The sequence below is a fragment of the Musca autumnalis genome, unplaced genomic scaffold (genome assembly GCF_047663935.1).
Source record: "Musca autumnalis isolate F117 unplaced genomic scaffold, ASM4766393v1 scaffold_5, whole genome shotgun sequence".
Lineage (NCBI taxonomy): Eukaryota > Metazoa > Arthropoda > Insecta > Diptera > Muscidae > Musca > Musca autumnalis.
The window spans coordinates 178,102,263-178,127,353 of NW_027412088.1; the positions used below are offsets into that span (position 1 = coordinate 178,102,263).

Genomic DNA, 25,091 nt, shown 5'->3' on the forward strand with positions numbered 1-25,091 from the left:
TCGGTCCTTAATATCCTTATATGTATCTACATAGGTATTCATGATTGTTTAATGGGTTAGTAAAGTAGGTCACTTGGTTTTGGGAACACGTGAGTTATGTATTCAATCCAGACTGCAAGTTGAAAATATCGATGATAGACATACTCGTAGTAACCGTGTTGTTACTATGTCTACAAGCGAAGGAAGTGACTTAGATGGCAACAGGGAGATTCCTTTAGAGGGACTGGAAGAGAAGCCTAAATAGACGGATGTACAGACCGCTATCAGGGAACGTTTTTAAAAGCCTATAAAGGAGTGTTTTTAGACGCGTATAAAGCAGCGTTTTTAGGCCCCTTTAATTAGTGTTTCTGGACGCCTTTGAATGTGCCTTTATACACGCCTGTCAAGGAGAGTTTTTAGAGCCTTTATAGACGCCTATAAAGAAGACTGTATAGACGCCTATAAAGGAGGCTTTGTAGAAGTCTATAAAGTAGTCTTCATAGACGTCTATAAAGAGGTTTTTAAACGCCCAATTTGGGCGCTTTACCCTTCATAGATACCTGTAAAATGGTCATTACTAATGCGTGCCATCCCGCCTATTGTAGTATGTTAGGTATAATGCGATAATGCCATGAAATTTATTTCAAGTATAACCAAGTCGCTTCTAATATGTGCCAAGCATCCCATAACCTAATCAATGTTTGTACAATGTACATACACCCGCTGGGTGTATTACACACTTCCTAACACACATGTCATTTAGTCCACGACACCCCGTGTGCCCATGTGTTGTGTTGTTTGTGGTTATCTTCATAAGTCTTCATTGTATTTATTATTCCTCGAAAGCGTCATTTTATTCTGATACCCTGTGAATTGGTAGTGACACAATGAGATGGCATATTGAATTCGTCATTTGAATTGTATGTACTCGTATAGCAGAAGAGTTTTCCAAAGCGATCTAAACAGATAGATTTATGTCTAAATCCGATATCTGATGTAACAATATGTTTATCCAGATTAAATGGGTTGGCTCGGTTTTAAGATGGATTTTCTTTATTTATTGACCTTGAAAATTGTGTCACAAAATCTGTGCATCAAAATTTCAGCATAACCTTAAATCTCTGCAATATCAGACTTATGTACCTAGAAAGTTGCCAATAGCAACAACACATCAACAACAATCGTTTGTCATTCGTTTAATAAGCATAAGTGTATTTGTTGGTTGCTGCATTTGTGTGTAAATAGCGCCCACCCCACAACCGCCCAAAAAATTTAACAACCGAAGCTAAGACCAACTGTACTGAAATGTGTCAAATTGAAATTTATCTGCTCGTTAGCTGACTGACTGATATCGTTGTCGTCGTTGTTACATATTCCTCAGCCCACTTTTAAACATTTGTTTACACATTGAAACACTTTCGGTCGTCGTGAGCGTCACTGTTGCCGTGCGTTCTCAGTGGGTGCTTAATGTTGTCGTTATATTGTTTACACAAACAATGCTGACGTCAACGCCAACGTCGCCGTCACTGATAATGGATGGTGGAATGGAGAAACAAGTAAACGTAAAACTGTTAGGTAGGCAAAGAACGCGAGAAACGTTCAACATTTAGAGAGCAGAGCCCGAACAATATAACAAAAAATAAGAGTGTCTCAGTCGTCGTCGTGTGCCACTGACAAACAGAAATTTTGAAATTTTCGTTAATCATACAACGTTTATCAACGAAAATGCAACTTTCGTTCATAAATGATTTATGAAGAAAAAACAGTGGAGGTTAAAAGTTAAGAAACACATCGTTCTATTTTCATTAAAATAAAAAGATGAAAGGACGGTAAATACTAATTTCGAACTAGGTTGCCCTTTGCCTTTTAGTCTTTTAACATACAAATAACTTTGTTGCTTGCTTCACGCTTAATTTCATGTAAAAGAATAATGAATGCGATTTTGCATTTTATTATTTTACACTAGCAAATGCCCGCTACTTCGTATGCGGAAAGGAAACGAAATATATATAAACAATATTTAATACGGGAATGGTGAATACTGGAGATTCTGTTGTACTAAGACCTATTTTTATTACCAATATTTTTTCGATTGTAGTCAGAATTTAAAAAAAAACAATCTGCCGAATCGCATCCCTACACAGCTACCACATTTTTTATTGCGAATTTCCAAAACTACGTATCATATTGCAAACTTCAGATTTGACTCCTGGTTTTACCCCTTCATTAACACAGCATTCCCTTCCAGTACGAATTTCCAAACACTTAACTTTATCTCACCCCTTCACAACAACAATCACGCACATTCACAATTCAAGGTTCTAGCTTTAGCGGTTTCGCCCAGAACCCGAATAGGTCCGTTAAATTTTCGTCATTCAAAATGGCCATAAAAATCCACGTTTTCGGATATTCTCATATAACGGCACCTCTCGACTAAGTGTCCAATTTTCTTTAAATTTGGACCTTGAATACTCAGAGGATATAAAAGTTTAATTTAAAAAATCTCCACTTCAATCCACGTTTATTAGAAGAGATATTTTGAAGATTTAGAGTATTTTGAAAATCTTCTGCACATTTTCCAACCGAAATTCGGAATTTGTGTTTTCTTTACAAAAAATTGTACTTAATGTGAACGGGTATGTCAACCGTATATAACGGAAAAATTTTTGAAGGCATTTCAATTTAGGATTTTTTAATATCATGGGGTTAATACCTTCTAGTTAACAAAATTGTCGTATTGGACCACGTTTTCAAATTTACATACCAAAGCGGTCAGAACAAAAAACATTTTTTGAAAAGATACTTCACGTTTGACTACTTAATTTCAGTACATTATTTATAAACTCCTTGGCGTTAACATCAAATCAATGGAACAATATTCAGTACAATTTTTCAAACTCAGAACTTTGTCTCAAATTTTAGAGCTATCTTCATAACAAATATTTTTTCTATTTAAAATGGTTTTGGTGCCAATATGTTACCCAACTTATCGTACACATAGGTAAACGTTTTAAAAATTACTTTCTTAAGTCCAATTTACATATGCACATTAAATGATTTCGTTTTACGAAATCCTAGAATCAAATAAAGTGTATTTACATCTGTTTTTTGCGTCATTTGCTTACGCACACAATCGCACATACACACTTATACGATAACACAAACACACGCACGCAATATATTTATTCAGAGAAATAGGAATTTCACAACACAAATGTGTATCAAATAACTTAAATTAATTTTAAAAACAAAAAAACATAATTTTTGCAAGTTTTTTAACCATTTATTTTCACTTTTTGTCATCGTTTGAGTATTTTTGTTTTTCTACAACGCACACAAACAAACAAAGACATCATAAAACAGTTGCATTTTTTGGTAGTTTATGGCGAAAAAGCTGGGTTGCATATAATAGTATGGTGTTTTCGTGCGTTGTTTAGAATAAATGACGCAGCTATCGTCATTTATTTTTGTATGGTAAATGACGCAAAATGTTGCCTGTTTTAGCAAATAAATGACGAAACAGCTCTAAATGACGAAAAAGTTGCTAATGTAAATTGGACATTATATTCAACATATATCCTAACCCCAATTTACTTTTCCAGTTGTACCAGTTCCCCTGAAACCCAATTGGGCACTATTTAGTAGTTTTTGTATAAATAAGTACGAATTTTCAAAACTTCCTCCCTACCTCCACTCTAAACACGAATTGCTAATCTAATACCGAATTTCAAAATTCCAGTTCTACCCTTTACAAAATCACAAATTGTACAAAATTCTATACCATATAGCAAATACCAAAAGGTACCAAATTTTGTACCATTTAGCACTTTCCGTACACGATTTCCAATGATAGCACTTTTCCATAAGTACGAATTTCCAAAACTACCTCAATCCTACACTCCAACAATAATCTGTTCACGCAAATACAAATTATAGCGAATTTCGTACCATTTAGTACTACTTCGTGCACACTAGTACGATTTCCCAAAGCTACCTCCATATCTCAATTTTATATTCCAACAGTAATCTTAATTCCAAATTTCAGGATTCCAGCTCTTCAAATCCAAATCATACTAAACTCAGTACCATTAAGGACTTTTCGACCTTTGGTACATCTTTCTTACTCTTCATCAGTGACCCCCATTCCAAATTTCAGGATTCCGGCCCTATTCGTTAACCCATATCCAAATTCTACTATATTTAGTACCATTTAGTAGTTTTCGTATACTTTTAATTCGAAAATAAATTTAGTACCATTTAGTACTTTTCGTGCACTTATAGTTCAAATTTCTAAAAACCTTTCTGTGCTACTCTCCATCAGTGACCCTCATTACAAATTTCAGGATTCCAGCTCAATCGGTGCACCCAAATCCAAATTGTACTAAATTTAGTACCATTTAGAACTTTTCGTGCACTTATAGTTCAAGTTTCCAAAAACTTTCTTTGTTACTCTCCACCAGTGACCCTAATTTCAAATTTCAGGATTCTAGTGCCATCCGTTCACCCAAATCTAAATTGTACTAAATTTAGTACCATTTAGTACTTTCTGTACCCTTATAGTTCGAATTTACAAAAACCTTTCATTGTTACTCTTCATCAGTGACCCTCATTCCAAATGTCTGCATTCCAGCTCATTCCGTTCACCCAAATCAAAATTGTACTAAACTTAGGACCATTTAATTCTTTTCGTACCCTTACAGTTCGAATTTCCAAAAACATTTCATTGTTACTCTTCATCAGTGACCCTCATTCCAAATGTCTGTATTCCAGCTTTATCCGTTCACCCAAATCCAAATTGTACTAAATTTAGTACCATTTAGAACTTTTCGTGCACTTATAGTTCAAGTTTCCAAAAACCTTTCTTTGTTACTCTCCACCAGTGACCCTAATTTCAAATTTCAGGATTCTAGTGCCATCCGTTCACCCAAATCCAAATTGTACTAAATTTAGTACCATTTAGTACTTTTCGTACCCTTATAGTTCGAATTTACAAAAACCTTTCATTGTTACTCTTCATCAGTGGCCCTCATTCCAAATGTCTGTATTCCAGCTCAATCCGTTCACTCAAATCAAAATTGTACTAAATTTAGTACCATTTAGTAGTTTTAGTACCCTTACAGTTCGAATTTCCAAAAACCTTCATTGTTACTCTTCATCAGTGGCCCTCATTCCAAATGCCTGTATTCCAGCTCTATCCGTTCACCCAAATCTGAATTGAACTAAATTTAGTACCATTTAGTACTTTTCGTACCCTTGTAATTCGAATTTCCAAAAACCTTTCATTTTTACTCTCCATCAGTGACCTTCATTCCAAATTTCAGGATTCCAGCTCTATTCGTTCACCCAAACCCAATTTGTACCAAATTTAGTAACATTTATTACTTTTCGTGCACTTATGGTTCGAATTTCTAAAAACCTTTCTTTGCTACTCTCCATCAGTGACCCTCATTACAAATTTCAGGATTCCAGCTCAATCCGTTCACCCAAATCCGAATTGTACTAAATTTAGTACCATTTAGTACTTTTCGTACCCTTGTAATTCGAATTTCCAAAAACCTTTCATTTTTACTCTCCATCAGTGACCTTCATTCCAAATTTCAGGATTCCAGCTCTATTCGTTCACCCAAACCCAATTTGTACTAAATTTAGTAACATTTATTACTTTTCGTGCACTTATGGTTCGAATTTCTAAAAACCTTTCTTTGCTACTCTCCATCAGTGACCCTCATTACAAATTTCAGGATTCCAGCTCAATCCGTTCACCCAAATCCAAATTGTACTAAATTTAGTACCATTTAGAACTTTTCGTACCCTTGTAATTCGAATATCCAAAAACCTTTCATTTTTACTCTTCATCAGAGATCCTCATTACAAATTTCAGGATTCCAGCTCAATCCGTTCACCCAAATCCGAATTGTACTAAATTTAGTACCATTTAGTACTTTTAGTGCACTTATGGTTCGAATTTCCAAAAACCTTTCTTTGTTACTCTCCACCAGTGACCCTAATTTCAAATTTCAGAATTCTAGCTCCATCCGTTCACCCAAATCCGAGTTGTACTAAATTTAGTACCATTTAGTACTTTTCGTACCCTTATAGTTCGAATTTACAAAAACCTTTCATTGTTACTCTTCATCAGTGACCCTCGTTCGAAATGTCATTATTCCAGCTCAATCTGTTCACCCAAATCAAAATTGTACTAAATTTTGTACCATTTAGTACTTTTCGTACCCTTGTAGTTCGAATTTCCAAAAACCCTTTGGTACATCTTTCTAGCTCTCCATCAGTTATCCTCATTCCAAATTTCAGAATTCTAGCTCTTACCGTTTGCCTAATACAAAGGGTACCATATTTAGTACCTTTTAGTACTTTTCGTACACTTCTAGGTCGAATTTCCAAAAACCCAGCCTTATCTCACCCCTACACACCAACAGCAACCTACAACCAAAATTTCAACTTTCTAGCTTCAGCGGTTTCGTCTGGGCGCTGATGAATCAGTCAGTCAATCAGTCAGTCAGTCAGTCAGTCACTCACCTCACTACTCTTTTATATATATAGATAAGTTGAGGCTTGAATGCATTTTGCATTGTGTTCTTACCCTTATGTACGGAGCTCTTGGCGCTTGCTTATGTTTTTCACATGTATGACATCAGCTGGTCTGCATATTAGAATACCCAAAGTGACTACATACATGTGAAAAACATAGGTGTAATATAGCCATTACGGTAAGCAGGCGTGGCAGCTTATGTACGCAGGCCTTTAAAGACCAAGGGCAACAAACGTCGGTTGTGTTCCCGGTTAAAGAATCCCATGCTGCTTTAAACAAGAATGCCATGTTGCTTATGTACCGAGGCCTTATCAGCTCCGAAAGGAGTAAAGGTAGAAACACAATGAAATACGGCCAAGTACTACCTAATTCAAATGAATTAGGCAGCATTTGAATTAGGTAGTACTTGGCCTTTAATCTTTTACATGAAACTGAGCGTGAAAAAAGCGGCGTATTTCATTCTGTTCACACCTTAAACCCGAAAACACTAATTTCGGATAACAGATTAAAGGACAATTTGAAGCTATGTTGGCCTTGCTCTTTTATTATTTTATAGTAAAAAATGACGCCAAACTTTAATGTAACGTTCAATGTGTTTTCGCCTTAATACTATGTATGTATTTATCGTTTCTATGTATTTACCAAAAGATCGTCACATTTGTAATAGGATATTTCCCACACTTTCCTTCGCCACATCACATGAATGACCTCCCATTGATAACTACAATTGAACCATGTGGTGTTTAGTTGTCACGTGTTAAAGGCTTCCAACCATTAGCACACAACGGCATGTAATATTTCTGTTTTTGGCGCCTTTTTCTTTCCTTGCGGAGACCTACTACAGTTATGGGTACTTTACACGATATGTTTTTTACATATGAGTTGTCACTTTGCATATACATTGTGCATTGGAGAAGTGACAACTCATATGTAAAAAACATACCGTGTAAAGTACCCATTAGATGCGATTGCTGTCACAATACCCAACAAGTGCTGGGTAATAAATAAAAGGGGAGAATGGGAACTATGGAAGTGGACATCTTTAGAAGGATGTATAAATTTATCATAGGAAGATAGAATTAACGCTAAAAGAGTTAAGAAGCCAACAGATTGAAGGTAAAGCTGAAAACAGATACAACGTTTGATTAAAGTTTTGCGTTGGGCGACGAGAAAAAAACAACAACAACAGGGCGACGACGATACCAAAGTCCAGCGTTTATGTGTTTGCCGGCATATATTTCAAATGAATTTGAATTTTTCGGCATCATGCCCAACAGTGTAAAAACGGCCAAAACGACACAAAACTTTACCCAAACGTTGTATCTGTTTACAGCTTTAGTGAACAATGTGGCTTCTTTGTTCACTTATACTATGTTTACATTTACGAAATCCACTCGATTTCAACTGTCAATTCCATTGTTCAAACGTCAAATGAAATCCAATCGATTTCAGATGAGTTTTCATTTGACATATACACAAAGGAATTGACAGATGAAATCGAGTGGATTTCGTAAATGTAAACATAGTATAAGTGAACAAAGAAGCCACATTGTTCACTTTCCTTGAATCTGTTGGCTTCTTAAAGCTGAAAACAGATACAACGTTTGATTAAAGTTTTGCGTTGGGCGTCGAGAAAAAAACAACAACAACAGGGCGACGACGATACCAAAGTCCAGCGTTTATCTGTTTGCCGGCATATATTTCAAATGAATTTGAATTTTTCGGCATCATGCCCAACAGTGTAAAAACGGCCAAAACGACACAAAACTTTACCCAAACGTTGTATCTGTTTACAGCTTTACTCTTTTAGCGTTAATACATGGTAGAACAAATACAAGGTAAAGTTAATACTACAACAAATACAACTCGAACAACAACCACAAAGGAATATGTTTTTGTTTGTAACGTTACTTCCAGTTGTATTTGTAAACAAAACAAGGAAATGTCTATAAATTATTGGAATTTAAAAAAACTAATAATTTTTCACATTTGGTTGAATATTTTGGAAAACATGAATGAAAATTCGTTACATTTTCAATTTTTATGTTTCCACATCATTCCACTAAATGCATAAATTCTCGCAGAAAGTAGAATTCTTGCAGAAAAGTTTGGGGTCGCTGGAAATTCTTAGAAAAAGGAGAAGCTGTTCAATGTTTTGTTTTAGAAATCAAAGAAGCACATGTTTATTAGGGCTTCATTTTTTTAAATTTTAACAAAATACCTCACATATTAACAAACGTTGTATCGCCTCTACAAGCGGGGATTTACTGCGCGGCTTATCGTTCGAACTTGGAGGAGGTTACATATCATTGATATGAAGAAGTCTTTCTGGGAAATGTTTTTTTTTGTTTTGAATGATATATTTTTTCTCAAAAAATATATGTCCCTAATGTACATCGAAATAGAAATAAATGTATAAAATGACATATGAAATTTGACACTAACGTTACAACCCAGTTCAGTCAGCTGTGTATTGCTGCTACCTTTTCTTATTCTACCATGGTATGGAACCCTTTGTGCTTGCTTATGGGTACTTTTCACGATATGTTATTTTACATATGTATGTGTTGTCACTTTGCATATACATTTTGTATATAAAAAGTGACAACCCATATGTAATAAACATATCGTGTGAAGTACCCATTACGTGTTTCCGCTATGAAACGACTTCTTATTAACCCACTTAGCGGCGATATTTTTTTTTTTTTTTTGCTAGAAAACTTAAAATTATGTATGAAAATTATATGTTTGAGACTTTTTAAGCATTTTTTAATAAATAAGTTTTTTTTTTCTAAAACGTATAGTTTTCCTGTAATCGGGTCTTCTTTTAAAAGTGCCAAAAACTTAGGAGGGTAATATAGGTGTATTCTCATATGCCAATCCCTCGGTTTTTATGAATAAACTTTAATCGCATATTTAAATATTCCATCAAAAGTGGAAAATTACAAAAAAAAATTAAAAAAGATTGGGTTTTCGGCCAATTGCGTAGAAATGGAGCTTTATAAGCGTGAAATGGCAGATAACAGACAATACTATAACAAAATGCAATAAAACACAAACATATTCGAAAAACGTCAAATTTGGACCCGCGAGGAGTTCTGAGGAATTCTCACAAAATGATCTATTGATCCACTGGCATTTTTACATATTATTGTTGGCATATTGTTTTCGATCTATAGATCCACTAGCACTATTAACAGCCAGTTTCTGTGTGTCGAAAGAAGAATGTGTGCGAATGAAACACGCCCGAACTTTAGTTTTCGAAATCATTTTACCTTTGCTTTTGCTTCAAAACAAAAAACAAATTTGAAAAACACACAAGAGTTTGGACGTGTTTCTTTCGCACACATTCTTCTTTCGACATACAGAAACAGGCTGTTAGTCTGTCTGGTTACTTTTCCAGCAAGAATTGTCCAGCAAGAACTTTCTCAGAGATTAAGGAGTTTTTATTCTCTTTTGCAGGAAAATTGTAAAAAGTAAACAGAAACCTCCCCAGCAAGCAATCAGCTGACTTGCCAAAACAGAACAATTTGTCCGCCAATGAAGGAACCAAAGGAAGCAAATTTTATTAAAAATAAAAAGAAAAAGACCCAAAATGGATTTTTCCACTTTGCAACTTTGTTCTACCAAAAAAATACAATTATACTATGTTTACATTTACGAAATCCACTCGATATCAACTGTCAATTCCATTGCTCAAACGTCAAATGAAATCTAATCGATTTCAGATGAGTTTTCATTTGACGTATACACAAAGGAATTGACAGATGAAATCGAGTGGATTTCGTAAATGTAAACATAGAGTTAGACTTGCTACTTCCGCAATAATTTTTTTTTTAATTTTTACAAACGTAAATCAACGAAAAATTAAAACCAGATGATTGATTGTTTTCAGGAAGAAGAAGAATTGCTAGGTCTTGCTAGAAGAAATTTGTCCAGCAAGAATTTGCAAACTCTCAGTACAAGAACTGTCAAAATATCTCTCTCGAATCGCCCTCTTTTCCTGACTTTTTGTGTTAACAGACGACTTCCAGCAACAATTGGTACAAATTGTAGGGTAACCAGACAGACCTATTTGGCATTTTTGCATATTATTTATTTCTTTGCAACCATTTTGTTGTGGCGTTTAAACGACCAGTGGCTTTATGTGGTTTAAGACGCCTACAAAAGAGGTTTTAATAGGCGTTTACACCAAACAATTTGACTTTAAATACAACTCTCATTTACTAACCCATACATACATACATATGTATGTCGGCTGTCTCCCACTTTTTACTTTTTATTGCCGAGTCCGAACGGCGTGTCTTACGACACCACTTGTAGAGAAGTTTTTCATGGCTTAAATACTCAGGAAATGTCGCCAGCATTACTGAGGGGGAATTTTGCCACCGTTGAAAATTTGATGTTGCTTGGCCTGGGATTCGAACCGCAGACCTTCTGAGTGCAAGGCGGACGTGCTAACCATTGCACCACGGTGGCCGACAGTCGAATTAAGTGAGATAATAATTGAAAAGTGTTGAAAACAAAAGAACATGAACAAAAACAAAATATGTGAACGAAAAAGAAATCGACGATTTTCATTCATAATTTTACAACTGTTTTTGCAGTTGTCTGGCCGCCTACGTCACACAGGCAAGTTTTGGGTTTCTGACAATCAATACATTAACTCAACTGTCCTGTCAAGTGTAAACGCAGGGTTATAAAGGTAGAATTAGTTATGACATAACCATAAGGCCATATCAATCAGCAGATTGAACCAAACCTATGGAAATCAATCATGGTAGAACAAATAAGGTAAAGTAAATACTACAACAAATACAACTCAACAACAACCACATAGAAATTAGATTTTGTTTGTAATGTTAGTGTCACCTGTATATGTAAACAAAATAAGGAAATTTCTATAAATTATTGGAATTTAAAAAAAACTAATAATTTTTCACATTTGATTGAATATGTTGGAAAACATGGATGAAAATTCATTACATTTTCAATTTGAATATATCAACATCATTCCACTAAATGCATAATTTCTCACAGATAGTAGAACTCTTTCAAAATATTTGGGATCGCTGGTAATTCATTGAAAAAGGAGCAACTGTTTCAATCTATTGTTTTTTTTTTTTTTTTTTTTTTTTTTTTTTTTTTTTGAAAACAAAAAAGCACTTGTTTATTAGCACCTTATTTTTCCATTTTAACAAAATATCACACATATTAACAAATGTTTTACCGCCTCTATAAGCGGTGTTTTAGTGTGCGGCGCGTCGTTTTGACTTGGAGGAGGTTGCATGTCATTGATATGAAGACGTCTTTATGGGAAAAAGTTTTTTTCGGAATGATATATTTTTTTCCTCAAAAATTATATATCCCTAATGTACATCGAAAATAGAAATAAATACATGGCAGAACTACCAGGTAGTGGCATCGTAAAATTTTGAATATGTTATGTCAAAACTTTCTTTATGTTGTTGGGGAAATTACAACAAAAATAATTTTTTTTATAAAGGTATTTGACTTTTCATATTCGATCAGCTGGTGTGATACCACTACCTGGTAGTTCTGCCATGAATAAATATATTAAATGTCCATGGTACAATTACCCAGGTAGTAATTTTGAATATGTTATGTCAAAACTTTCTTTATGTTGTTGGGGAAATTACAATAAAAATAAGTTTTTATAAAGTGATTTGACTTTTCATATTCGAACAGCTGATGTGATACCACTACCTGGGTAATTGTGCCATGTAAATGTCGTATGGAATTTGACACTAACGTTACAGCTCAGTTCAGTCAGCTGGGTGTTGCTGTTACCTTATATTATTCTACCATGGAAATCAATGTATTCGATTAGCTGTGACCATGGTGGAATAAGAAGGTGTTACATCAAATCATACCAAACCTCAAAATTGTTCACAATAACGCATTGCCGTGAATTGCGGGAACAAAGCTTTAATGTCATAGCCATAAAGCACCCTTGTCGCCTGGCTTTCTTGCCTTGCTTCATTTCAGACATAATATAAATAAAAGAAGAAAGGTAAACCTAGTTTGAAATTTGCTCGGCCTCCTTTATTCTCTTATTTTTATTATATCAGAAATGAAGCAGGCGAGACAGCTTATGTAGCTAGACCTTAAGGATCTCTCGCTTAAGTCATTTCTGGTAAAGGATTATACCGAGGCGTCTATAGACTATAAAGGCCTAGGTACGTAAGAAGCCTCGCCTGCTTGCCTTGCTTGCTTCTGATAAAAGAATAAAAAAGAAAAGGACAAACTAGTTCGAAAATTGGCTCGGCCTTCTTTATTCTTTATCGGGAGCAAGCAGGCGAGGCCGCTTATGCACCTTGTCCTTAAATGCTTTTAGACTCACATAAAGTATGGTTTTTATACGCCTAAAGGTGTGAACAGAATGAAATACGCCGCTTTTTTCACGCTCAATTTCATGTCAACGATTAAAGGCCAAGTACTACCTAATGCAAATTCTGTCTAATTAATTTTAATTAGATAGTACTTTGCCTTTAGTCTTTTACATGGAACAGAGCGTGATAAAGCATCGTATTTCATTGTGTTTCTACCTTAAATGCCTAGGTACATACACGTCTGGCTCTCTTGAACCGCTTCATTTCCGAAGACACCTAAACAGGAGAATTTATAGAATATAAGGCCTCGGTATATAAGAAGCTTTTTATTGTGTCAGAAATGAAGCAAAGCAAGAAAGCCAGGCGACGAGGTTGCTTATGTACAGAGGCCTTTAAAGTGATGACTTATAGACGCCTATTAAGATGACTTTAAAGACGCCACAATTTTGAATTAACGGTTTCGGTACATAAGAAGCCTTGTCTCCTTATCTGCTTCATTTCTGACGTAACAAAATTTACCGAGTCCTTGATACCTTGGTAAGGAAGCAACATGGCCTTCTTCCTTAAGTCATTTCTGGTAAAACAAATAAAACACGACCTAGACCTTTACCTTTTAGTATATAAGCGGCTGCTTTTCTTTCTCTGGTTCATTACTGAAAAAGGGGAAACTTGTTCGAAATTGACTCGGCCTTCTTTATTATTTTATCAGAAATGACTTAAGCAATGAATTAAAACTTTAAAGCCGTACGTACACATATCCAACGTTTCAGTAAAGTTGGGCGTCATTTCTAATAAAATAGTAAAGAAAAATTCGATCTATTTTGCCCTTGCTATTTTATACTTTTATCAGAAATGGCGTTCATCTTTACTGAAACATTGGATGTGTTTTCAGCTTAATAATGTATAGACTTTTATAAAGGCTTCGGTACAGAAGCATGGAATGAATAAAACAAATTCGAACTAGGTTTCCCTTTACCTTAAAGTTTTTTTACCAGAAATACTTTAACAAGAAAGCCTGTCGCTTATGTACCGAGACCTTAAAGCCTTTAATACAATCGTTTGAGTAAAGTTTTGATCCATTTCTGGTGAAGGAATAAAAGACCAAGAGCAACTCAAACGTCTGTTGTTTTTTCTGCTAAAGAATGCCATGTTGCTTTAAACAAGAATGCCATGTTGCTTATGTACCGAGGCCTTATCAACTCCGAAAGGAGTAAAGCCGAAAACACTCATTTCGGATAACAGATTAAAGGAAAAATTGAAGCTATGTTGACCTTGCTCTTTTATTCTTTTATCAAAAATGACGCCAAACTTTAATGTAACGTTCAATGTGTTTTCGCCTTAATACTATGTATGTATTTATCATTTCTATGTACATATTTACCAAAAGATCGTCACATTTGCAATAGGATATTTCCCACACTTTCCTTCGCCACATCACATGAATGACCTCCCATTGATAACTACAATTGAACCATGTGGTGTTTAGTTGTCACGTGTTAAAGGCTTCCAACCATTAGCACACAGCGGCATGTAATATTTCTGTTTTTGGCGCCTTTTTCTTTCCTTGCGGAAACCTACTACAGTTAGATGCGATTGCTGCCACAATACCCAACAAGTGTTGGGTAATAAATAAAAGGAGAGAATGGGAACTGTGGTAGTGAACTTCTTTAGAAGGATGTATAAATTTCTCATAGGAAGCCTCATAGGAAGATAGTATTAACGCTAAAAGCGTTAAGAAGCCAGCAGATTGAAGATAAGTGAACCAAGTAGCCACAGGCATGTCAAAAAGGCGTGTAAAGAAGTAGATATCGTTTATAGATGGACTCGTTAGAGAAGCTACAAAGAGATCTATATATAACTGTTCCACAAAACATCCCAGACGGAACAAGGGAGTCTTCTCTCAAAGAGGTCTATATAGTAGTCTACAGAGGAGGGAGTCATAGATGCATATAAAGTAGGCTTTATTCGCCTAGGTTCATAAGCGGCTGGTTTTCTTGCTCGACTCGATAAGACTTCATAGACCTCAATAAACAAAGCTTTGATATACATACCTATAAATGAGACTTTTTGCCATGTTCACATTAGAGATTTATCCTTCTTTATGTGGATTTATTTGGCGTATACACAATGGAATTGACATTTGAAACCGAGTTGATTTACTAAATCCTTTATATGAACGTAGTATTACAGACTTTAAAGGCCTACGTACATAAGCTGCCTTGCGTGGTTGCCTTACTTGCTTCTGATAAAAGAATAAAAAACAAAAGGGCAACCCAGTTCGAAATTTGCTCGGCCTCCTTTATTCTTTTATTTTTATTATGTCAGAAATGAAACAGGAAAGCAAGGCAACTAATGTACGCAGGCCTTAAGAATGATTTATGGAAACCTATATAGAAACGAGGCGTTAAGGTTAAAACACAATGAAATTTATTGCTTATTGCGCTATCAATTGCATTTAAAAGAATAAAGACCAGATACTACCTAATTCAAGCATGAATTCTGCATTGTGCTTTCACCTTTATATGAGCATATAAAGTAGGATATTTAAACGCCTCTAAAGGAGGACTTAGGGTAGAAACACAATGGATTTTTCTTGCTGGCATGGCTTCATTTCTGTTAGAAGAATAAAGAACGGCCGAGACGAAATCGAGATAGATTGCTTTTTGCATTTATTCTTCTACCAGAAATGAATGAAGCCACGCAAGCAAGAAAAATCCATTGTGTTTCTACCCTTAAGGTCTGGGTACATAAGCTGGATCGCCTACTTGCCTTGCTTCTGATAAAAGAATAAAAAAGAAAAGGGCAACCTAGTTCAAAAATTTGCTTGGCCCTCTTTATTCTTTCATCAGAAGCAAGGCCCCATTAAATATACTTTAAAGACGTCTATGAAGAAGGCTTTACAGATGCATAAATAGTAGGCTATGTAAACACCTACAAAGAAGGCTTTAAAGACTCTTATGCTAAGTTTACATTTACGAAATCCACTCGATTTTATCTGTCAATTCCATAGCTCAAACGTCGAATGAAATCTCATCTGAAATCCATTGGATTTCATTTGACGTTTAACCTATGGATTTGACAGATGAAATCGAGTGGATTTCGTAAATGTAAACATAGCATTACAAGGAAAGTTTTAAAGACGCTTATATAAGAGGATTTGTGAACTCCTTTAAAGGAGCTTTTATAGACGTCCATTAAGAAGATTTTATAGCCATCTATAAAGATTCTTTTATTAATGCCAATGGAGGGGGTAGCTATAAAAGAGCTACATATATAAAGGAGACAGACATGCAAAATTACACATCATCTTTAAACAGTGAAACTAAATACATATGTAGCTTTTAACCTTTTTATTTTCTTCTTCATAAAGGTCAAATAAATCGAAGGAAAACAAAAGCAACACCAACGAATTCATGTTAACAAGATGTGTATAACAGTTATCGAAAAAGTGATGCATAAAACACAACATAACCCCCAACTCTTTGGATATTTTCCCCCACAAACCTAAAGAATCAACTGAGTAGCTAAGGAGAATTTTTCTCTCTTTCGTTTGGCAAACACTTTGTTGCTCTTAGAATGGGGGGCACGGCTGTTTTATGGTATGATGCTTAGCAAATACCGGTTCATTATTAAGCATATTGCTGCTGCTTCTACTTTCTACAGGAGCATTATAGTTGGCGGCCTGTTGACGCTGTTCGAATGATAACTGCAGACCAACTTTGTTGGTTTAAACTTTAAACTCTTAAAATATGTAATAGAGAAAATAAAAAGAAACCAAAAGGCAGGGATGTCGAACAAGAACGAACATAAATGGTTTTTAATGTGACGCTCAACATCAGTTAAATAAAGGACTCGGTACATTAAAAGAATGACATTCTTGCAATTGTAAGTTTACATTTGCGAAATCCACTCGACTTCAACTGTCAATTTCGTTGCTTAAACGTCAAATGAAATCCAATGGATTTCAGATGAGTTTTCATTTGACGAAAGATCTATTTAACAGGTTACGTAACTAGCACAACAACAACTCTATTTTGGCCGAAAATTCGTCAATATGTCAAAATGTTTGCTTACGTTTTCATACAATTTATTGACAATAACAAAATATTTGACAGATTGAAACCAATCAGCTGGTCGTTTTACGCCATTTCATCATGATTTGACGTATACGCAAAGGAATTGCCAGTTGAAATCGAGTGGATTTCGTAAATGTAAACCCATGGTAAGTAATTTCAGATAGAAGAATAAAGAATGACAAAGCTAAATTCGCACTAGGTTGGCCTTCTTCTTTTATTTTTTTACCACAAATTACGTAAGCCAGAAAGCATGCCGCTTGATACCAAATACGTTTATTTTACAGATATTCAAAGGAACTGACAACTTAAGACCTAAACACATCCAACGTTTGAATAAAGTTTTGTGTCATTTCTGGTGATGTATAAAAGACAAAGTGCTGCCAACTTTAAATTTTTCATTATTCTTCGACCACAAATGACACAAAACTTTACTAAAACATTGGATGTGCTTTTAGCTTTAAAGCCGAAAACACGTCTAAATGTACTATAAGTCGTATTTACACCAAAGGGACTTTAATATAACGCGTCATTTAAACCGAAAACACATCCAACGTTTCAGTAAAGTTGGACGTCATTTCTGATAAAAGAATGAAGAAAAGTTCGATCTATGCTGTCCTTGCTCTTTTATCAAAAATGATGACCAACTTTACTAAAACGTTGAATGTGTTTTCAGCTTAAATGATGCGTTATATCAAAGCTCATTTGATGTAAATACGACTTATAGTGTAAATACGACTTTAGACTATGCTGGATTTAGCAAATCCATTGGATTTAAGTTTCATTCACATACAACATATGCCAAAAAAATCTTAAGGTCTTGAGGTATATTGAACTTATACCCCGTTTGCACTTAACCGGATTAAATAAACCCACTGGGTTTCAAATGTTAATTCCATAGGGCAAACGTCAAATAAATCCTCATAAAGATACCCAGCAAAATAAATTGGAAGTAGTGCAATGTAGACTAGTTCTTTTACGGCATGTTTTTATGCAGTTCAAACGGAGTCGTGAAAAGGGCACTCCATTCCTCACATTTTAACCGCATTTGGATGCACTCCAAAGAATCACATCCATTTGTCTCATTTTAACAACATCCGGAGGCAGTTCAACGGAGTCGTGAAAAAGGCACTCCAATTCCTCACAATTTAACAGCATCCGGATGCAGTGCAAACGGAGTCGTGAAAAAGGCACTCTGTTCACTACATTTTATTAGCAGTTGTTAGAGATCCCTACATGTACATAAATCAGTTTGTACATCTCTACAGGCAGCGGAATACATTTCCAAAAAGAGATAATCGTGTTAACATTTCCAAACATTTGTTAATACAAACTAAATAAAATTTAATTTGTGAACATTTTTTCGATAACTCACGAGAAGAAAATTTCCCAATGGAGTGCAGTTGGAGTACATGTCGAAATCTTAACTGGTGATGGGAAGGCAATATCAAACCCATTTAGCAGATGAAGCAAAAGCACTTAAGCTTGGATTAAATGAAGAGCGGAGGAAACACACATATTTGCGATTGAATTCAATAGAGAATTTTCATAATTTGTGTTAATTTAATAAAGTTATTAATATTTTTGTTTTACACAAATAATAAATGCATTTTATTTTGTTATTAAAAACACGTGCTCTGAACTGCCTCCTATTCTACCCCAAAGGGTCAGTTAAAATGCAATGCCAAAGGTCAGTTAAAATGCAGTGCCAAAGGTTCAGTTAAAATGCATTGCCAAAGGGTCAGTTAAAATGCGATGCAATGGAGTGCCTCTTTCCGGGGTCACTCCCTTGTAAAAATCATGAGTGAAAATGCATAATTTGATGCACTTCCAAATCACTTGTACATATCATTTAACTGCCTCTTTGGAGGCAAACTTTTCGCTGGGTAGTTAACCCGGCAAAAACTCTAGTGCAAACGTCGTTTTAATCACAGTATGCGAGATCTTCTGTGATTATTTTCTGTACACAACAGAATGTCTCCTGACGTATTTTGTACACAGCAGAACTTCTGTGGACAACAAAAGGGAGTTTGAGATCTTCTGTAGACAACAAAAGGCCTCTTGAGGTCTTCTGTACACAACAGAAGGCTTCTTGAGTTCTGTAACCAACAGAATGGCTCCTGACGTCTTCTGTAGGCAAAGGGGTGCTTCCCTTTTTCAGGCCTTCTATAGGTAACAGAGGCCTATTGAAGTATTTTGTAGACAACAAAAGGTATCTTACAGTCTTCTGTAGACACAGAAGGCCTCCTGTAGTGGAACTCTGTAACACATTTTTCGAGTTATCGACAACAATCGGAAAAATTAAAATGCTTATAATTTCGGTAATAAACGAAATTTTTCGGTATGTTAACAACCAAAATAAAAATTTACCAATTTTTGTCGGTAACTCAAAAAATTAGTTACAGAATTCCACTGCTGATGTCTTCTGTAGACAATATAATGTCTCCTGAGGTCTTTTGTACGCCACAGAACGCCTCTTGAGTCCTGATGTCTTCTGTAGACAACAGAGGTATTTTGTACACAACAGATGGCCTCTTGAGGTCTTCTGTGGACAATACAATGCCTCTTAAGGTCTCTCTCTCTCTCTTGTGGTAATCTGTGCACAACAGAAGGCCTCTTGAGGTCTTCTGTGGGCAAAAGAAAGCATCTCGAGGTCTGTAGACAACAGAAGGCCGTTTGAGATCTTCTGTAAACAACAGAATGTCTCTTGAGGTCTTCTGTACACAACATAATGCCTCGTGATGTCTTCTGTGCACAATAGAAAGTCTCTTGAGTTCTTCTGTGCATAATATAAGGCCTCTTAATGTCTTCTGTCTGACGCCTTCTGTAGACAAAAGGCCTATTGAGGTCTTCTGTGGGCAACGAAAAGCCTCTTGAAAGTTTGTAGACAACAGAAGGCCTCTTGAAGTAATCTTCAGACACAGGAGGCTTTTCCAGGCTTCTGTTGTTCACAGAAGGCCTCCTGATGTCTTCTGTACACAACTGAAGGCTTCTCCTGAGGTATTTTGTAAACAACAGAAGACCTCTTGAGGTATTTTGTGGACAATAAAATGCCTCTTAAGGTCTCTCTCTTGAGGTCATCTGTGCACAACAGGAGTCCTCTTGAAGTCTTCTGTGGACAACAGAAGCCCTCTTGAAGTCTTTTGTGGACAACAGAAGACCGTTTGAAGTCTTCTGTAGACAACAGAATGCCTCTTAAAGTCTCTATCTCTCTCTTGTGTTCTTCTGTGCACAACAGAAGGCCTCTTGAGGTGGTCTGTACACAACATGAAACCTCCTTAAGGCCTCGACACATAAGAAGCATGGCATTCTTGCTTAAGTCCATGGTGGAATAATAGGGATTGAACGCCAAAAACAGCTGATCTTCATACCAGTTGCCAAAATGTGTTATTGTGAATAAAATCACATACAAAATGTAAACAAGCAATTCACAGTAATGCATTATTGTGAGCAAATTTGACGTTTGACATGATTTGATTTTGATGTAACAACTTCTTAGACTATGTTTACATTTACGAAATCCACTCGATTTCAACTGTCAATTCCTTTGCGTATATGTCAAATGAAAACTCATCTGAAATCGATTGGATTTCATTTGACGTTTGAGCAATGGAATTGACAGTTGAAATCGAGTGGATTTCGTAAATGTAAACATAGTATTATAGCTTTTCTACATTGACAGCCCTAAATCTCTTGACTTTTTGTTGGACGTTGGTTTTGCAATGTTTGTTGTTGCTTTTTATTATGACGGTGTTTACTGTTTCGCTTCACATGTGCAATTAAAATCGTTTGAACTCCAAAGTGGTCGAGTATGAAGATGGCGGGGATTAATACAAATTCCGAAAAAGTACTCAGAAATGTGGCTAAAACATTAATTTTTTCACAATAATTATCCATTTGTATCCAAGTTACAACAATAAATAATTAAATGTTAAAGAAAAGTGAGGCACTTACATATCTCATACAACACGCACTATATGAACCCAAGTGGTTCGGGAGGAAATTTTAGGTAGAATCAAAGAGAAATGAGAGTTCCCAATGAATAAAATGTTTTCAACTCTCTGCTGGGGGGAAATGCATATGTATTTGTGTGCGAGAGAGATTAAGGCCCCCACATACTACAACATTGCGTTGCGCTTTGCTGATGCCTTCTTTATGGTTGCAAAAACAATGCAAACCAGCTGAAGAGCATTCAAAACAAACGAATGAATAAAATCAGCAAGCAACGAGACCATTCAAATACGAGTTCTCATATCTACGAAATACGAACATTGTCAAGCATATTGTTGTACTTGTTTGGGTGGTATTGACTAACCTGCTGCTATCTACAAAGAATATCTATTGGGGCAAAATTTCGTTCGAAGAGAGTAAACTTTTGCTCCCTCCAACAAATACACAAGCACCGACGACACAACAAAAAGAATAACAAAACAATTCATAATAACAACAAAGCAATCTCCTTCACCAAAGTGAATTCCAAGTGAAAAAATAATCAAATATTGGCATTTTTGTGCCATAATTTGTTGAAAAAAATCATCAATTTTTTCCACAGGTAAGTGAAAAATGTCAAACTATGACCTCTCCCGCAACACTTGTAGTATTTTATTTTGAAAATGTCACAAAAATCAGTATTGGTTTATTATATAAAAAATCGTATTGAATAAAACGCAAAATCTAAAAAAATCGCTTTAATGGGGCATTTTTATTGTATGCGATGGAGACGAGACGATGATATGTACATACATTCATTGTGTACACACCGCACCGGCCAACAAATAAAGTGAATTTTTGCTAAAGAAATGCTTTTCGATTGAAAACAAATTTGCGCGGGATTTTTTTGTGTGCGGAGGTTTTAGAAGCTTTTGTTTTGGGGAATAAATTTTTTAAATGGATTTCTGAAGTTGTTTGTGCTAATAACTTTGATTATTTATGACTCTGATTACATTAAATACACAAATTTATACATATTTACTTTATATACTTATGTATCTACTAACACAATAGGTATATAAACTTGTATGTCTACCTGTATTTGTAGAGAATGTATTGAATGTTTTTGTCTACACTCATATTTAAAATAAGAAATTTGTTGAAATTTTTTTTGTATTATTTATTGCCACTTACTGGACGTCTGAGAGTATAGTCAACTAACAGATAATTGTTTATATTGCTGTACGTTATAAGAGTGCGTTTACACCGGTGTTTATTAAAATTATAGCGATTCAATCATGAATTAGTTAACAGATGTTTCATACATTTTACGTCTAATGGGTCCTTTACACGATATGTTTTTTACATATGAGTTTGCATGTACATTTTGTACGGGAGAAGTGACAACTCATATGTAAAAAACATATCGTGTAAAGTACCCATAACGAAATCGAGATGAATTAGTTATGGCTATATTACACCATATGCTTTTTCACATTATACTGAAAATAACGTTCTAAAGGGCTGAGTACATAAGCTGCCTTGCCTGCTTACCTTGCTTACTTCTGATAAAAGAATAAAAAAGATAAGGGCAACCCAGTTCGAAATTTGCTCGGCCTTCTTTATTCTTTTCTTTTTATTATGTCTGAAATGAAGCAGGAAAGCAAGGCAACCAGGCGAAGCAGCTTATGTACCCAGGCCTTAAGTTTTAAAACCTAATATACACTGATATCTAATGGGTCGATTCCGTATTGCAACGCGAGTGGAACTATTTTTTGATGATAGTGAAGAAAATATAGTTAACGTAGCATCTATCAGGCGACACTTAAGAGATAAATCGAATCCTTTAGAATTTCCAGTATTGTGAGTATGTTTGGTTTCCAACATTCATCAAAATAATTGTTAATTTTTTAGGTTGAAAGCCTATTTCGGCTTCCAAAAGATGTTGTTATTTATATAGTAGAGGTATTAAAAATTACTTGTAAAACCCCACAGATCAACAGCAATACAGCCACTCCTTAAAGTGTGTGCTGCTTTAAGATTTTCTGCAGAAGGTAGCTTGCAAAAATCCCATGGCAATGACTTTAACCTCGGGATGGCTCAGCCCACATTGTCAAATGTATTAAGTGAAGTTCTGGAGTTTATAGAGGAAAAACTGTGTAAAATTTGGATTGTTTCCAAATTAACAGAAGAGGAAAAGCGTCAAAATGAAAACTACTTTTATTCAAAAACAAATTTCCCGGGCGTTGTCGGATGCATTGACGGAACACACGTACATGTAATGGGACCAAAGGAAGATTTTCGCCATTTATATCTGAATAGAAATTTTTTTGAGACATGTTTTTCTTTAGTTTGGATTTAAAATGGGTCCATACTCTGTGCCATTCCATTAATTGCTCCGCAACATCCTTCCACACCTCATCAGAAGTGGCTTTAGTTTCGCCAAAAAGTCTGACTCCACGAGCTACGTTTGGGTGGGCTTCCATTTTTCAAGCAGCACTTCAAATTGCTGTTTTGTAGTAATTTTTACCAATATAAGAACTGAAAACCAAAAAACGTACATAATATTAAATAAATTCACTTAAAATAAATGAAAATGTTACTTACGTTTCAATTTTTCGATTTTATTCGTTGGTGCAAATGCACGGCGACAGCTAATTTGTTGTCGCCGGAAAATGAACTTTATGGCGACAGAATTTGACGTCTTCGGGCGACTTTTGCCATACGTAATGGAAAAATTGCAACTGGCAACGCGACACGACTCGCGTCGCAATACGGAATCGACCCAAAAATTCGAGTTTTTGGAAAATATGCAATTTATTTGACGTATCCCATTGCATTAATTGACTATTGACATTCCGAGCTTTACTATATCCCGTTTGGTGTAAATGTGCTTTAAGAAGTGGTGCATTATATGTGTGTTCGTTTACTCAAAATTCGTACAAATTGTTACTGGATGTTGTTCGTTTACTCTACAGTACAATGCAAAAGACCTTAGTCGTTTACAAGAAGTTACTGGACTTGTACAAATTTGTACAAATTAGTGAGTAAACGAACACACCTTATATCAGGTGGACCAGTATTAGTTAGAGTTGTACAATCTAGTTCATTTGAGAGATCTAGTTCAATAGTTCAGATCTTTTAACTGAACTAGTTCAGTAATCTAGTTCATAGTTCACTATCCAGTTCAATCATTCTGATCATAACTAGGCGTTTACACCAGACAGTTTGTCTTCAAATACAACTCTGATTAACTAACACATACATACATTTGTCGGCTGTCTCCCAGCTGTCTATCAGTTTTTCACAGACAGTAGGGTTAACAAATTTTTGACATTTTTGTGAAAAAGAAGTAAGATGATAATTTAAATGTGCTGAAAACAAAAGAATATGTACAAAAACAAAATATGTGAACGGAAAACAAAATGAAATCGACGATTTTCATTCATAATTTTACAACTGTTTTTGCAGTTGTCTGGACGCCTACGTCACAGGGGCAAGTTTTGTGTTTTTGACAATCAATACATGAAGTCAACTGTCCTGTCTTTTGTAAACGCAGGGTAATCGTTCAATCAAACGCATACATACACCAAATAGAAACAAACAATAGAATAATATAATTTAAATACACAAGGGGCTGAATTCTTGTTCTATGAAAATTTGAAATGAAAAATATTTCCTTTATAATTTTTTTCATTTGACAGTTTTTTCCTTTATAAAATCTTTCATTTCACATTTTCATAGAAACAGAATTGAGCCCCAGAACAAAAGTATTAAATTTACGTGTCTTATTCCATTCATAAAGAAAGATTAAGTTGGTATTAATTTAAGAATACACTACCTTCATTTAGTTGGCTGGCAAAAATCTACTGTTGTGTGTAGAAACCGTCAATGCGAAAAAGCTTTGTGCGTGTGTGTTTCTTTTTATTTATTTTTTTCTATCCAAAACCAGGCACATTCAATATGGGAATATGTTGTGAATTTGAATTTGTTGTGTTTTTGAAGAAATCTTCACTTTCGAACATCTATTCATTAGAGGTAGTTTACACTATATGTAAATGTCATATGACACAAAATAAAATCATTCCATATCTACCCACGGAGGCAATGTGGTGACGTAGTTTTATTACATTATTGCTGGTGTGGACGCACAGAGTAAATTGCGTAAGGAAAATCTCCAATATTGCACATATTAGCGAATATATAGCG

At 35.2% G+C, this 25,091-nt stretch overlaps 1 protein-coding gene across 1 annotated transcript in view; it reads left to right on the plus strand.

Annotated features, from left to right (window-relative positions):
- The first annotated feature begins 20,647 nt into the window (after positions 1 to 20,647).
- HmgZ (HMG protein Z) overlaps positions 20,648 to 25,091 on the plus strand; it is a 53,310-nt gene continuing 48,866 nt past the window's right edge. The window contains exon 1 of the mRNA XM_073955956.1: positions 20,648 to 21,504. The gene's annotated coding sequence lies outside the window, so the exon portion shown is untranslated. The remainder of the gene's footprint in view (positions 21,505 to 25,091) is intronic.